Source organism: Nanorana parkeri, unplaced genomic scaffold (assembly GCF_000935625.1).
Source record: "Nanorana parkeri isolate BGI_ZX_2015 unplaced genomic scaffold, ASM93562v1 scaffold2497, whole genome shotgun sequence".
In the NCBI taxonomy this organism is placed as follows: domain Eukaryota; kingdom Metazoa; phylum Chordata; class Amphibia; order Anura; family Dicroglossidae; genus Nanorana; species Nanorana parkeri.
The window spans coordinates 98,487-114,332 of NW_017308765.1; the positions used below are offsets into that span (position 1 = coordinate 98,487).

The 15,846-nt window shown below is 43.2% G+C and overlaps 1 pseudogene; it reads left to right on the forward strand.

The window, feature by feature from the left end:
* The window catches only part of LOC108801798, an 8,742-nt pseudogene extending 3,677 nt beyond the window's left edge, over positions 1-5,065 (forward strand).
* The last annotated feature ends 10,781 nt before the right edge of the window (positions 5,066-15,846 follow it).

The window sequence follows — 15,846 nt, forward strand, 5'->3', positions numbered from 1 at the left end:
ATACAGTATGTGTGTATATATATATAAATATATATTTGTGTGTGGTCGGGGGGCTTAAAATACTTCATAATGGATGATCTAATATGGCCAGGCAGTTTAGGTACTCCTAAAAGGGGACATACCAAATGAAAAAAGGTGATGGAATTGAAAATAGAAATAAAGGGGCCGTGCCTCGGGGCGGCAGGGAGTAGAGGGGCAGCATAGGTGGCACAGCCACTGGGTGGGTAGTTGTTTTCTACATTTAGCTCTGCTTCTGGGAAGCCGCCACTCGTTTAGTACAAGAGAACCTGTCCCCTCCAAATGCTATCACACAGGGGATTGTTAGCTCCTGTGTGATAGCAATAAAGTTAAGTGACATTTTTTTTATTTAAAAAAAGACACAAAATAATAAAATATTTTAAAAAAGTTAAGAAATAATTAAAATGTAAAAAAGTAAAAGATAAGATAAAAAGTAAAACAAGATAATAAAAAAAGTGAAAAAGTAAAAAAAAAAAAAAAGATAAAACCCAACTCTCTCATCTGGTTGCCATTCTCCATAAGGAGGGGGGGTTTACTGTCACAGGTCGGCTCAGTAGATCGAGAGGTGAGCGAACGCATACCGGCGTTCGCTCACCTCTCGATCCTGTCACGGCTCTCTGCCGTGTCAGGGGGAGGGGCTGGATTCCCCTCTCCCCGCTCTGATCTGCCAGCGCTGACTGGCGGAACGGACGGGGGAGGGGGCGGGTACAGCTGGCTCTGCCTCTAGATAGGCAGAGCCAGCTGTCACTCACGCAGCTGGGCGGATCTCGACGTCGAGGTCGGGATCCGCTCCGGCGTCTCAGTATACCGCGAGCTGTAGCTCGCGGTATACTGAGCTTAGGGTAACGGGAGGACGCTAGTTTGTGTCCTCCCGTTACCCTAAGGAGAACTATGGGGAAAAACACTGACCCCATAGTTCTCCTTTAACCTTAAAACTTGTGGTCGGGGGTTTAAAACACCGTATAATAAATAATCTAATATGGGCTGAGTTGTGCTGATAAGCTAACACGGCCTGTGCCGTGGCTGCCAGTTTAGGTATGTCTAAAAGGGGGCAAAAAATAACAGATAGATTAGTATTAACAGAATTCATTAAAGAAGATAAAGCGATAAATATGGAGTCATGTTACGCAGCTGAGCAGTTGAACTCTAGTGCCGTCTTTATCTGAGAGTTATGTGGGAGGTAAATAGCATGAGAACCACTGATGTACTTAGCGTTCTAACAAGAGCAAACAAGCATGATAAGAAGCTGCAGTGACAGCATTAACCAACAAGCAATGTCCACACTAGAGAGGAACCACAAACTATGTCTTCTACCCATAAAATGAGCATAACTGCTGAAATGCGGGAAGTAATTAACGTGACGTGACCCACGCCAGGTATGAACATAGTGGAGCTGAACCACAAGATTAAGTGGACTTGTTAGGATATAAAATCTGGCTTGTACACAGTTGAAAACGCGAAGACAATGTCAACCTATGTACAGTATATGTAATAGAAGTACAGCGGATAATAACTTAATGTGGCTGCTGCCAGGGGCGTAACTAGTGACCTTAGGGCCCCGGTGCAAAAATTAGGTAGATTGTTTTAAAAAGCGGCTCTAGAGTTCGTGAGGCCTTAGGCAAAACTCCCACTTACACCCATAATGAAAAATGTTTAATTGAACTGCGATAAGTGATGGTAGAGCGAGGCGGATGTCCAGCGGAGGGGCCCAGGGCCAATGCATGGATTTTACAGCCTGCACAGGTCAAAACTCCGCCCCCCCTCCCTTCCCGGCACCCTCAGCTTTTTGCTAGATCCAGCCCTGAACTTTGCGACCCTGGTAGTTCCGCCACTGGCTGCTGCCGTGAGTGCAGCTTCTCCAACACAGAGTTGGTGCAATGTGGAGTTAGGAATACCATAATATATATAGGCAGGCAGACGATAACTATGACATGGCAGAAACACACACTGGTCTAGAGCAAGACTTGGACTAGATATTATCATTAAACGCATGAATCCACACTTGCGCTGACAGAGGACTGAAACTACTCACAAGAGAAAACGCAGACGGTGATATATCTGATACATCATGTGAGGACTGACTTGGGGTAAGCAAGATGCCTCCCTATCTAAAAAACTTACAGACGTTATACAGATTTAGATGTGAACATGGCCACTTGACATTATAAGCTAGGAAAATAATACAAGTGTTTCTAAAATACTCAGGCCATAGACTTAGTGGTCATGGTTAAGTTAGCCTCAAGTGATGGATTTCTTAAAACTTGCTTGTACAGACTGCACAACACTTAATTAGACAAGACAAACAGAACCTAGGGACAGGTATGGAGGTAAGGGGGCCCACAACCAATGAAAAGGAAACACGCAATGTGAGGCCTCGGGTGCCTGAGCGAGGGCACTACACCTTGCACAAGGCCTGGTTACCTAGAACTGAGACAGGGAGAACACAACGTGAGGCATGGAGTGCCTTAATGAGGTGCACTAGACCTTGTACAAGGCCATGGTACACAGAGAGAGATGCACCAGGGAGTGAGCCAGGGGAAGCCACAACATGAGGCCTCATGTGCCTAAGCTAGGGTACTACACCTTGCACCAGCCCTGGGTACCTATAAGTGAGACAGAGGAAACACAACGTAAGGCATCGAGTGCCTGAGTGAGGACACCTGTGACGTGTGGTACCTCTGGTTCCAGGTGAGGCCAGGTTATAGGCAGCCTCGCCCCAGCATGTTCCACCCGCCCCGTCGACCGAAGCCCTGCCCCCACTATCTGAAGCCACACACCCAATCCAGTCCACAAGCTAGTGTGAAGGAGGAAGGGAAGCGACAGGGAGCAGCCTCCCTGTCCCTCACTTGTTCGGCACTGCTGAGGTATCGAGATCGATGGCCTTAGTTGTTTTTTTGATTGGACAGCTTGGACGAATGGTGCTTTGCCATTGGTCCAAGCCATCCACAGAGCTCTCGCCTCTAACAAAGAGTAGAGGCTGTGACAGCTCTGGCTTCAATAGTTAGATTACACAAGCATTGGGGGAACCCGTTGCTGTGTAACCTAACACCTGTCAAAAGCCGGATGCAGTGCTGCCTATAATTAACATGCAGCGCTCCGTCCATGACAGGTTATACAGCGGACGGGTTTTCCCTGCTGTGTAACCTGATAGAAACCGATCTGCATGGAGAAAAAGCTGTCAGCTTCAGACTTGAAGCTGACAGCTTTTTCCTCCATAATAGTAGGTGAGGCTCTGCCTCACCTGCCTCCCCTGACCGCATGTCCCTGGAGGGCACTACACCTCGCACAAGGCCTCTGTAAGCAGAGAAAGAAATGTACCTGGAAGTGCGCCAGGGGAGGCCAAAACAGCAACCAAATTAGCAGTTCCGAGATGAATATTAGATATTGAAAAGCACAAGCAACACAACCTAGTCAACAGATTAGGATATTGAATAGCGACACCTTACATTTGTGCAAAACCTGAAAGGAATGGGTCAGGTTATCCTATGTGTACAATAAGTCCTGAAACCATAAGCCAATTTGTACTGGCTGTCCAGTACTATCGTGGCACTGGAGTGGAAAAGAGCTGGCAATTGTAGCAGCTATAAAGATTGCTTATATGTTTTAGTCCACCAATAGACCTTAATAATAGCAATCAAATCACAAATAGGAACAATAAAACAAATACTTAAAGGAGAACTATGGGGTCAGTGGTTTTCCCCATAGTTCTCCTTAGGGTAACGGGAGGACACAAACTAGCGTCCTCCCGTTACCCTAAGCTCAGTATACTGCGAGCTACAGCTTGCGGTATACTGAGACGCCGCAGCCGGAGCGGATCCCGACGTAGATGACGGGATCCGCCCAGCTGCGTGAGTGACAGCTGGCTCTGCCTATCTAGAGGCAGAGCCAGCTGTACCCGCTCCCTCCCCCGTCCGTTCCGCCAGTCAGCGCTGGCAGATCGGAGCGGGGAGAGGGGAATCCAGCCCCTCCCCTGTCACGGCAGAGAGCCGTGACAGGATCGAGAGGCGAGCGAACCTGGTATGTGTTCGCTCACCTCCCGATCTACTGAGCCAACCTGTGACAGTCTCATTGTCACAGGTCGGCTAGAACTATGAGGTGAGTGAAAAGCACTCACCTCATAGTTCTCCTTTAAGGGGCCATCCACTGACAAACTTTTTTTTATAGAATATGTCTTAGACAGTTTACAGGCAATACAATAAACAACCTATGCACCACTAAAATTCTGCTGTTCTCTTTCACAGGCTCTTGTGAACATGGTGGTATTGTGAACATTAGCAAACCACTAGTGGTGCAGCTGAACTGGAGCGGATCCAGCTACAAAGCTGGTGGATGGGGCAAAGACTCATTTTTTGGCTCAACTGAATATGTATACTGGGTGTCTATGCTTGAAGGACAGTACTACTTCAGTAGTGTACGGCTATATAGCACTTATGATGACCTTCTGCTGTACAAAAACTACCAAGCTAAAACTGTATCTGGTTCTGGCAGTGGTGCTGGAATGATATTGTATTACAATTCATTGTATTACAATTGTTACAGCAGTAAAGACGTTTGCAAGCTTAATTTGATCACAAATAAGTTAGAGCGCAATACCCTTCCAAATGCAGCCAACAACAACAGATTCTCCTACTCATCTTCTCTGCATCAAGACATACATGGCTTGTGATGAATTTGGTTTTTGGGTTCTTTTCTCAACAGAGGCAGATAAAGGAAATATAATAATTGGAAAGCTAAATCCCAATACACTTGAATTGATAAAAACATGGACCACCACCGTCTACAAACCTGGTGTGTCCAACGCTTTCATGGTGTGTGGGATCATGTACGCTACACGAGCCATCAACACTCAACAAGAAGAGATATTTTATAATATGTATGACACCAATTCTAATAAAGAGGATAGACTGAGCATCCCGATGGACAAGATGACAGGGAACATTCAAAGTATGTCCTACAACCCAATGATCATAAGCTGTATGTGATAAGTGAAGCCTATGAAATTGAGTATACGCTGTCCTTCAAACCTCTCCTAAAAGAGAAACACTAAGGGATGTTTTACTCAGTGATAAGAAAATATGCTGCTTCTTCATTATTCAATCATAGCATTTGGTGAACTCTGCAGGGAGGTCCAGGGATGGGCTCTGCTTTTTTGGCAGGTGAACCTGAATTATAAAACTCTATAAAAAAAAATTATATTATAAAAATTATTTCCTGAGTAAATCAGTTCACCTATATGTACTTCCACTCTTTTTTTCAAATATTGATCTGCAGTTCAGCATTATTTTAAATTTATAGTTTAAATGACACAATTAGCATAAGCAGAGCATTTATTTTTCATGGGATTATATCTGATTTTGTTTTTTTTAATTTTGGCTAATAGAAATATTTATACATGACTGTATTACAATTTACTCATTAAACTGCTTATCTCATACAGTTGTCTAGTCTTGAAAATACAGCAGATCTGATGTTTGGTCTGTTTTAGTGCGTTATTCCTTTTCCTAATAAAAGCATAACTTATTCGAGCTCCCTGGTGGGAATGGGCCCTTAAGAATAGAGCCACATTTGCAATATATTTCTTATAGGTATTTATATAGCTCATACATACATACAGGGCCAATTTAGACATGAGCCATTTAACTTACCAGCATGTCTTTGAGTGCTGAAGGAAACCGGAGAACCTGGAGGAAACCCAATCAAGTACAGGGTGAACATGCAAACTCCTTACAGACAGAGACCCAGCTGGGATTAGAACCAGGGACCCGCAGTACTGTTTTTCGCTATTCACTAAAAGTGGCAACTGTTCACTAAACACATGGATCAAATGACTCTTATGATGAAAGTTACACAAGTAGCATGAGGTAGCAACACAGTCACAAAGACACTGCATTTCTGTTCTTGCTAAAAATGTTCTTAGCCTGTAAAAAGAAAACTAATCAATTTATATATAGAATGCAAATAATTGAACAATCCATAATAAGTACAAGCAGCCTGCCAATTAAACAATTTCTGGAGTAGTGTGGCTGTAATCCGTGTCCATGCAGCCACAAGGTTATGAAAAGCCAGTAGGTTGCACTGTTTACTACAGGACTACAGGCATGTTCAGATGCATACTGCTATATGGCCAGTAGGTGGGACTGTGCAATGCATGATTACAGCAATTGTTCACTGAACTGCAGAAAAATATACAACAAATGAAAGCACTGTGTGCTATAGAGATAGCGTGTGATCACTGTGAAAAGGTAAAAACACATGTAAATCCAAGGACAGAAAGAACAAACACTTTAAATACACTGCAGTTTACCAGTCCTTACATGCAGTTGCTGTTAGGGATGTAAGAATCTGCCCAGGTTTGATAATAAACTATGGACATTTTAAACGTTAATAGACAACCTATTGTCAAAATATGGAGCATTTGAGGCTGGGGGACATTTAACAAGGTCAGGAAAATGTTTTCCATTTCCATAAATGCAAACAATACAAATCATGCACCAATTAGATTACATAAGTATAAATGAAGCTCTAGGCACCAACGCCAAATTGTCTTACAAAGTCCAAACTGAAGAAAATTCTCCAATCATAAACCATAGAAGTTCAATGTATGAAAACAGAAAAAACTAGGTGTAATGCTTTATCAATAAGTGACTCATTTCGCAGATTTCAATCCGCTTCAACCGACCTTATTGTGCATTAATGTTCTTTTTTATATCTTTGCGGAGAACTGGAATTCATCACCACCTCCACTGCCAACACCAGGCATCAAACACAGCCTAACTGCGAGACAGCAGCAGATCACAGGGGGCTTCCGGATAACCTTCATCCAGCCGAGGGTGCTGGAACCTGTCCAGAGACAAGCACAGCCCATGGCCAAAGATAGCACTTTCCTCTCTGGACGTGGCCCCCTATAGAGATTACATTCTGACTATGCAATCTCCTTTAGACTAAAACGATGTAATAGGAGGACAAACCTAAATTATCAAGTCAACCAGGCCCTTGCACTATATAGAGGTGAATTCATAAATACTGGAGCAGACAGAATCTTAAGCAGTTGCCCATAGTAACCCATCAGCTTCTATCTTTCATTTTCAAAGCTTAAATGAACTAACTAAAGAGAGATGCTGATTGGTTGCCATGGGCAACTGCTCCAGTTTCTGTTTGCTCAAGTTTTGCTGCATTTTATCTCAGAGAACTAGATGATACCGTAGGCCACCACTTTGCTGTGCAGGGACCTGAACGGATTGTACAGTACCAATAAAGTTAAAAAAAGAAAGTTTTATACTAGAAAAGTTTCCCACTAAAGGCAGTGCTTCATTATATCTTTGTAGTGTCAGGCAGCCTATGTAGTTGATCTGTCTGTGTCACTAGCTGCCGCTCTAGCCCTCAGCTGTGGGTTAATGAATCTGGCCACAGTGTGTTTCAGCTTGTGTGCTGGCTGTAGATTTATCTCTCAGCTGTGCAGTCTGCTTCTGCCTCACACCCCCAGCTGGGATTGGCCAGTGTCCTTGGAGGCGCCCTATTTAAACATCATCAGCCTGTTCCTCAGTGCTTGTGATAGTGTCTCCTGGCTAAACAAGTGCATGCTCTTTTGTTTTGTTTCTTGAACTGACCTCGGTTTCCAGAGTCTCTTGTCTGCTTCCTGCCGTGATCTCTTGCTATGTTTACCGGATACTCCTTGTTTGCTGCCGGCCCTGATCTTTTATTTAGTTCTTGTATTCCACTTCTGCTCTCACTTTCCACCGCTCTACACTAAGTTTACTCTGAGGGTCTGTAGCGACATCCACGGCCAGAGTATATAGTCCAAGTCCTGGGGGCATCTGAGTAACAGTAGGCACACTAGCCTTAAAGGAAAGGTGGCTGCTATAGGTGAACACATTACTATACATGTGAACCTGGGTGTTTGCTTACGTGGCCTTACGTATAGCAGCATGTCTTGGCTGCATGGGCCTTACCCTTGACCTGACCGAGAGGACTGTTGGCCATTTTATGTGCCTTGCATTGAGGGGACTTTATCAAAGCTGGAGCAGACAAAATCTGGAGCTGTTGCTGAGAGTAACCCATCAGCTTCTCTCTTTAGTTTGTTCAGTCAAGATTTGAAAATGAAAGAGAGAAGCTGATTGGTTGCCACGCACAGCTGCTCCAGATTTGGTCGGCTCCAGTTTTAATACCCCTCAGAGTGACTTATGTATATCGATATATAGGTTTCATGTTCCTTACATATGTTTTTTTCTTTCCGGTATATGATTACATCTGCACATTTTTGTACTGTTCTCTGCCAAAAAAAAGGTGATGATTCCGACTTCATTGATCAGGAGAGTTTTCCCAACAATTTGGATCTCCTAGACAAAACTCCTGAGGATCCCTGTTCTGTCTCTGATGATCGCTCTTCCTGTGAAAAACCTTGCTTTCCCTCACAAGCTTCGTATTTGTCCCTCTCTGCCTCCACACATACACTGAACAAAATGGTGGCTGAACTTGTTTATATATAGGAGCCAACACAAAATGGTTAACAAAATCTCAAAACATGAGGCTTTCCCAAGATGGCTGCTGGAGACCAGTACAGAGGACGACTTTGTCCTCCTACAGGTTTTTCACAGAACAAAATAATAAATATTGTCCCACTCCTCCTCAAAGCCAACTTGGTGCATGCATTGGGTCTGATTTGAGGTCTAAAGGTGCAGGAACTGGGTCTGATCTGAGGTCTGAAGGTGCAGGAATTGGAGCTGATATGAGGTCAAAAGGTGCAGGAATTGGGCCTGATCTGAAATATGAAGGTGCATGCATTGAGGCTGATCTGAGATCTGAAGGTGCAGGAATTGGGCTGATCTGAGATCTGACGGTGCAGGAATTACAGCTGATCTTAAGTCTGATGGTGCAGGAATTACAGGTGATCTTAGATGTGAAGGTGCAGGAATTTGGGCTGATCTGAGGTTTGAAGGTGCAGGAATTACGGCTGGTCTGAAGGTGAATGCATTGGGGTTTCACGCATGGAATGTGTGACATCAAAATTGTGATCTATTCTGGATGTGGTGCCTTGTAAGAGACATGCCACTAATTTTTATGTAAAAAAGATGTGTGACATCAGTATCCCAGGATTCATCAGTCAGGGCTGGAAAAAAAAACCAACAACAATGGCAGAACACACATTCTATTGAAAAGTAAGGTGTATTTATAGTAAGCATAAAACGTACAATCATCTTGTGTTTTAAACATAAAAAACCTTTGTACCTTTGTATATGAAATCTGTATACACACACACACACAATCTAATACTAATAAGAATATAATACATTCTTATTCTATATTCCTATTAGTATTAGATGACTTTATATTCCCTTGTTTTATCCTTATTCATACATGTAATGCAGATTTGGCATACAAAGTTTTGTTTTGCATTTTTTGAACATGTTTAACACATTTGCCCATGTCAGAATGCACATTTTGCCTGATGATTTCTTAATACCCCCCCCCCAAAAAAAATATACATTTTCTAAAAGAGATTCTGTCGAAAAAAATTGCATCATGTGCAATTTTTTATGCCACACGATATTAGCGCTATTGTTTATCAGACCTACATTTTAATTAAAAAAACACCCTCAAATTTATTTTCTGTGCACACAATAAACACAATATAATGCAATTTTTTTTTAAAATAGGCACCAAACATTTTAAGCTTTAAAACGAAATGCGCCTATGATGCGGCAAAAGACTATAGTATTTAAAATTGCCATAGACGCTTTAAAGCCTTTACAGATCGTCAGTTTGTTAGGAGCATGTCAAATGCTCCTATGCCTGTTGCAACCACACAGCTCCATCTGGTAGTTGCCTCTTGTAACTGCAGCTACTACCCCAGTCTAGTCAGCTGCAGACTGATCAGGCTAATCAATCTGGCTTCACACCCCTCACAGCCTGGGGGTTGGTTAGTGGTGCTCTATTTAAGCTTTACAAGCCCAGGGCTGTGGGCTTGTGATAGTTCCAGTCTTGTGTCTTGCTCTACCTACACAAGCCTGTATCCTGATCTTGAATTGTAGTCCTGCCTTGATTTTAAAACCTTGCCTTGAATCTTTAACCCTGTATCTGTTTTGTTTCTTGTATTTAGTTCTTGTCTTGTATTTGTTTCCTGTTCCTGTCTTGTATCTTGCTTTCTGCTTTGTCTTGTACCTTGACATCAGTCAGTACGTCTCCTTGTTCCTTGGGCCAGCTTGTGGTATCACCTGATCAGAGCATGTAGTTTAAGTCCTGGTGACACCCAAGTATCGTAGGCGTGCTTGCCTTATGGGAACGGTGGCTGCTATAGGTGAAACAACTCCTCACTATTTGCTCTGACAGCATGCGTCCACAGCTAGTCCTGACCAGAGGCATAACTGGAACCTTCAGGGCCCCAGTGCAAGAAACGATGAAGGGCCCCCCCCCCCCCAACCCCACGACACTGCATGGTTAACAGGAAGGCTGCCGAGGTCCCCAGCAAGCGTGGGGCCTCATGCAGCTGCTTGTTTAAAATGTTAGTGCCGGTGTTCTGTCGAGAACGCTGACCCAGTATCTGTGTTTATGTACAGACGGGATTAACGAGGAAACCGGCATTTATTTACAAAGTATTTGTTTGTAATGGTTAATTGTGACCGTTAATGATATGCCGTCCATGGCAGTAAATGATGGGTGGCAGGAAATGATGGACAGAATATTATTATCGGTCACAATTAACGATTTAAACGAAATACTTTGTGAATAAATCCCGGTTTCCTCGATAATATTGGTCTGTGTGTAAGCGCAGATGCTGAGGTCGGCAAATTCGACTAGGTCAGCGTTCTCGACAGAACACCGGTATCTGCGTTTAGTATCGGGGCATTTTCACGAGTATGAATACTTGTGAAAATGCCCAGTATTAACACTGGTGTATCCCTACTTAAAAATATAATGCATTGCTGGGACTTGTAGTCCTACATAGTTGGAGCTATTCTGCATTGCTGTATAATCTTCATACACCAATGCACAATACCACCAGCTATGTGGGACTACAAGTCCCAGCAATACATTATAATAAAAGTAAGGTATGCAGAATACCACCAGCAAACAAACCCCCGCCCCCACCCCATAATGCATTGCTGGGACTTGTAGTCCTACATAGTTGGTGCTATTCTGCATTGCTGTATAATCATCATACAGCAATGCAGATTACCACCAGCTGTGCTGGACTACAAGTCCCAGAAAAACACACACACACTCTCTCTCTCTCTCTTCCCAGCGCCCCCTCCCACTCCAAACTTACCTTCCCTCTCCTGCAGGCCCATGGCCCTCTTCCTCGTCTTGGCAGCCAGGGGGCGGGGCTAAGAGATGGTCCTCTTAGCTCCTCCCCTAAGAGGCGGGGCCAGCTCATTCTCTGGGATCAGTGACAGCGTCCCCAGCCCTTTCGCACAGCCGCCCGTACATGCTGCGGGTGGCTGTGCGACAGGGAAGGAGCGGCACGATTGCGGGGGGCCCTCTACTTCCTTGCTGGGCCCCCCCAAGTGGCGGAACGCCAGCGGTCGCAATTGTGACCGCTGCGACCCTGATAGTTCCGCCAGTGGTCCTGACACAGTTTAGTTGTAATCATAAATGATGGTCCTCAAATTATTGACACACTCACAAATGTGGATCTCAATGTGCCAAAAGTAGCATCTGGGCACGCAGGGACAGGACCAACACTGTTGTGTCACTTGGAATTCCCAGTAACAGAGAGGATGCCCAAACATTTACGTTAGGGAAAGAAATGAAACTCTGTGAGGGATAGCACAAGAGAAGAAAGCTGAAAGGCTTCAGGCTCAGAGGGAAAGGATTCACTAGCAGAGGACAGAATCATATCAGAAGGAAAAGATAGATCAGACACAGAGATCGTAGAACTCAAAGAATCAGCCTGGGAAAGTCTCAGGGACACATGGCTCAGGCAAAATCTCAGGGACACATGGCTCAGGCAAAATCTCAGGGACGCATGGCTCATGCAAAATCTCAGGGATGTATGGCTCAGGCAAGGTCTCAGGGAGGCATGGCTCAGGCAAGGTCTCAGGGATGCATGGCTCAGGCAAGGTCTCAGGGATGCATGGCTCAGGCAAGGTCTCAGGGATGCATGGCTCAGGCAAAGTCTCAGGGATGCATGGCTCAGGCAAAGTCTCAGGGACGCATGGCTCAGGCAAAATCTCAGGGACCCATGGCTCAGGCAAAGTGTCAGGGACCCTTGCCTTAGGCAAAGTCTCAAGGACACATGCCTTGGGCAAACTCAGCAACCAATGCCTCAGGCAAAGTCTCAGGGATGCATGTCTCAGGCAAAGTCTCAGGGATGCATGTCTCAGGCAAAGTCTCAGGGATGCAGGCCTCAGGCAAAGTCTCAGGGACGCATGTCATAAGGAACAAGGAGAGACTGCTTCTATGACGAGAGGCAGTCTCACATTCAGTAGTGGCGGACTCGGACACAGTAGAGGCGGGCTCAGACATAGCAGAAAATGTAGCCCACACACAAGATAGATTTTAATTTGGAAGAGACAAATGCAGAAGAAGATGGAGAGGCAGTAGGTCACATCCTAGCTTGCAGATCTTGTACGGAAATCTTAAACTCGGCTTTTGTAGGTGGTAAAAATACTTTGCAATAAAACTAGTTAGGACTCCGTTGCCCAACTTAATATAATGTACAAGAGCATATACAGCGCAGGGGTCAGGAGTACTCTATAATGTACAACAGTGAATGCACGGATTGCAGCAATGTAGGGGTGTCAAATGATAAACTCTCTAGAACAGGAAAAAAGTTAACTGTAACTCCTCCAATGATCTTTGTAGAGAACTACAGAATATGCAGCTGTTTTATATTATAATGTATCCCTTTAGGTGTACTGGAACTATTAGTGTAATGAATAGATCTTTTTCAAGAGGTTTCACAACATTTGGTAATACTATTAAGAAATATGACATACTGGTCAGGTTTAGCAAACACAGATTAGATAATCTTGCCACAATGAAAAGACTAGTAAACCACAGCTTCCTGTTATGTACAGGTCAGGTATAGATTATAGAATCAGTTGCAGCATTTATGTGGCAAGACATTCCATTGTCATTTGATTTAAGGGAAAATTTATTTTCATCAAGTATTCAATATATTTTAAAATGCATATTTTGCACAAGGGATGGTTAATATGTAAGATTCAATTTATCTACAACCAATATCTTTACTGAACAATTCCAGTGAATAAATCAAGTTATTCAATACTGTCACCATGACAGGAACTGAGAGGAAAATTTCCCCGACAGTGACAGAATTGGCACTAAAAGCACTCTTTTACCATTAGTGTGGGGAAAGACTACAAAAAAACCTAGCTAAGTTTTATTTTTGTCTCCCTACTAGAGAAAACTGTCCCAATAGGAGCCTAGACAGCTATAAAAACCCATCAGATGTTCTGACCTTTTTCTACTCTATTGAAGATTACAAACTTTTGATTTGGAGTTCCACTTTAAAACTTAACTCTAAAAATAAGCTAAACAAAATATGGTATGCTTTACTTTCCCCCAACTTCCACTTATGGTACACAAATCTCCAAAGGGTTAGGTTACTTCAAATCTCACTGTGCTGAAATGTCTTTTCATGAGATTTGGAACACTCAGCATTCTCTGGGATCATGTTGGAGGATGACATCACTCACTCCACCACAGATGCAGGAAAAGCGAGTATATCATCTTTTTATTTCCCCCTACAGGTGTTGGGGGAGCGGCGGTGGTAAACAACAGACCTTGAATATTGTTCCTTCCACCTTTCCATTAACTGCCAAATGAGATGGATATCCAAAAGAAGTGGCTGGAGAAGATGAGCTGAATATTAAACATTGAGACCCTGAAGATATAACAAACATGCATCTGAAGGTACCATTGACCAGGGGCCACAGGCAAGTCCACAGGTTTATATCAAGACTGCTTAATAAGCATGGCATCATCTTAATGAAAAATGTGGATCGGTGTTTCTCAAACTGGAGTCCATAGACCAATAGACCAACAGTGGTTGGCACAATGCAGATGGTTCCAGCCGTTTTCAGATCTCCTGCTGTTGCACATGCCAACACTAGTACCACTTGGTGACTGGATCCTTTACTTTATCCAGCCATGCTAAGTAATGTGCTATTCTGTGTTATCATTCATGATGTCATAAATGATGTAAGAGGGAAACGATCATCTCTCCATTCTAAGTAGTCAGAGGACCTCTCTCCGCAGTGTGTTCTAGTTACAATTTTCCATCACCTTGATTGGAGGAATGAAGAGTAGAAAGGAGAATGTAAAGGTAGTTGGAGAAAGGGAGTGAGTGTGGGTGTACCAGTGGCAAATCAGTGGAAAAACTGTCGATGAAGAAGCAATACAGAATATACAAGATCTTATACAAAGAAAAAAGCAAGATATTAAAATGAACTGGCAACAAGGAGTCAAATCAGTGAGCAACATGGTGTCATGTTCAGGTTGGGATTTTTATAAGCGGAGAAAAGGATGTAGGATTAGTGGTCCCCGACATCTGTGATTGGTCTAAAGCGGTCTGCAGACTTTTTTAATCACTTTTTTAATCACAACATCCCCATGAACTGTCTTACTCACCCATTGCTATTGTCATTCACTTCGACATTTATTTCACAACATATTATGGGCAAGTTTCACTTCTGCTGGGTGCTCCGGTTTTCCTGGACACCTTTGGGAACATCTAAAAATGTTGTTCAGTGTCCACGCATATAGTGTCATGTTCAGACCATCAGTTCCTGTTTTGGCCACATGTTCAGATATTTTGGGTAAATGAAAATAATTCAACTTCCTTTTTTTGTTGTTGTATTACTCATAAAAGCTTTCTAATGGTTTTCTTTTATGTTTACTTGTTTCATAATACTCCAACAAAATGCTTGCAATGCAGAAATCTGTAGTATTATAATGTGAAAACTCAATCGATAGTCTGATAAAAGCTCTTTGTAAATATCTCCAAAATTAATGCAAGACATGACTCCTCGGTCCTGGCATTAGTGACCATGGAAATAAATGTGTTGTTAAAAGGAGGATTTGAAAATGTATATTCATTTCCTAAATTTAAACATTTTGGGAATTTTAAACTCAACCAATAACTTTATCTAAATTCATATTTCCTCCGAAGTAACCACTCCTTCATAACATATCATTAAAACCGTAGTGTAATAAAGTGGGGCTTTAAATGTAGTGCTGGGAAGAACATATTATTACTCCATACACAATATCTATATATACAACATATCAAGGCATTTTTAATGTTACATTACTTTAAAAATGCCATAAAATCTCATCAGGTGGGGATATCAAAGTGCTGCTCATAGACGATGTGTTCGCGGTCTTCAGCTTTTTCTCGGCTATGCTGGATTGTATATACACAGTTTAAACATCACTTTAAATATATAACCATTATAACCTAAGAGTCTACTTCTGACCCCATGCATGAAATGTGTATTGCCCCTTAAAACCATAGCCTCACTTTTTTGTGCAGTAGGGTTTTAATTAGGGATGCACCGATACCGGTATTTTGGTACCGATAATTTTTTTTCGGTACTCACTGATACCAATTACAGAGTAACGGAAGTCCTATTCAGGAAGCCAGGTGGCGTGGATGACTCACCACCTGGCTTCCTGATTAGCCGGGAAGCCGGGCAGCGTGTAAATAGTCGCCACCCGGCTTCCCGATTAACAAAAAAGTCCCCTCTTACCTTAGTATGTGCAGCCTGTCATCCCCTGGGGCCTCTCCAGTGAGAACGCGGCCTTCGTCCGGTACCCAGCCGGAGCCATCTAGCCAGCCAATCAAGAAGCCGGGCGTCGTCTAAT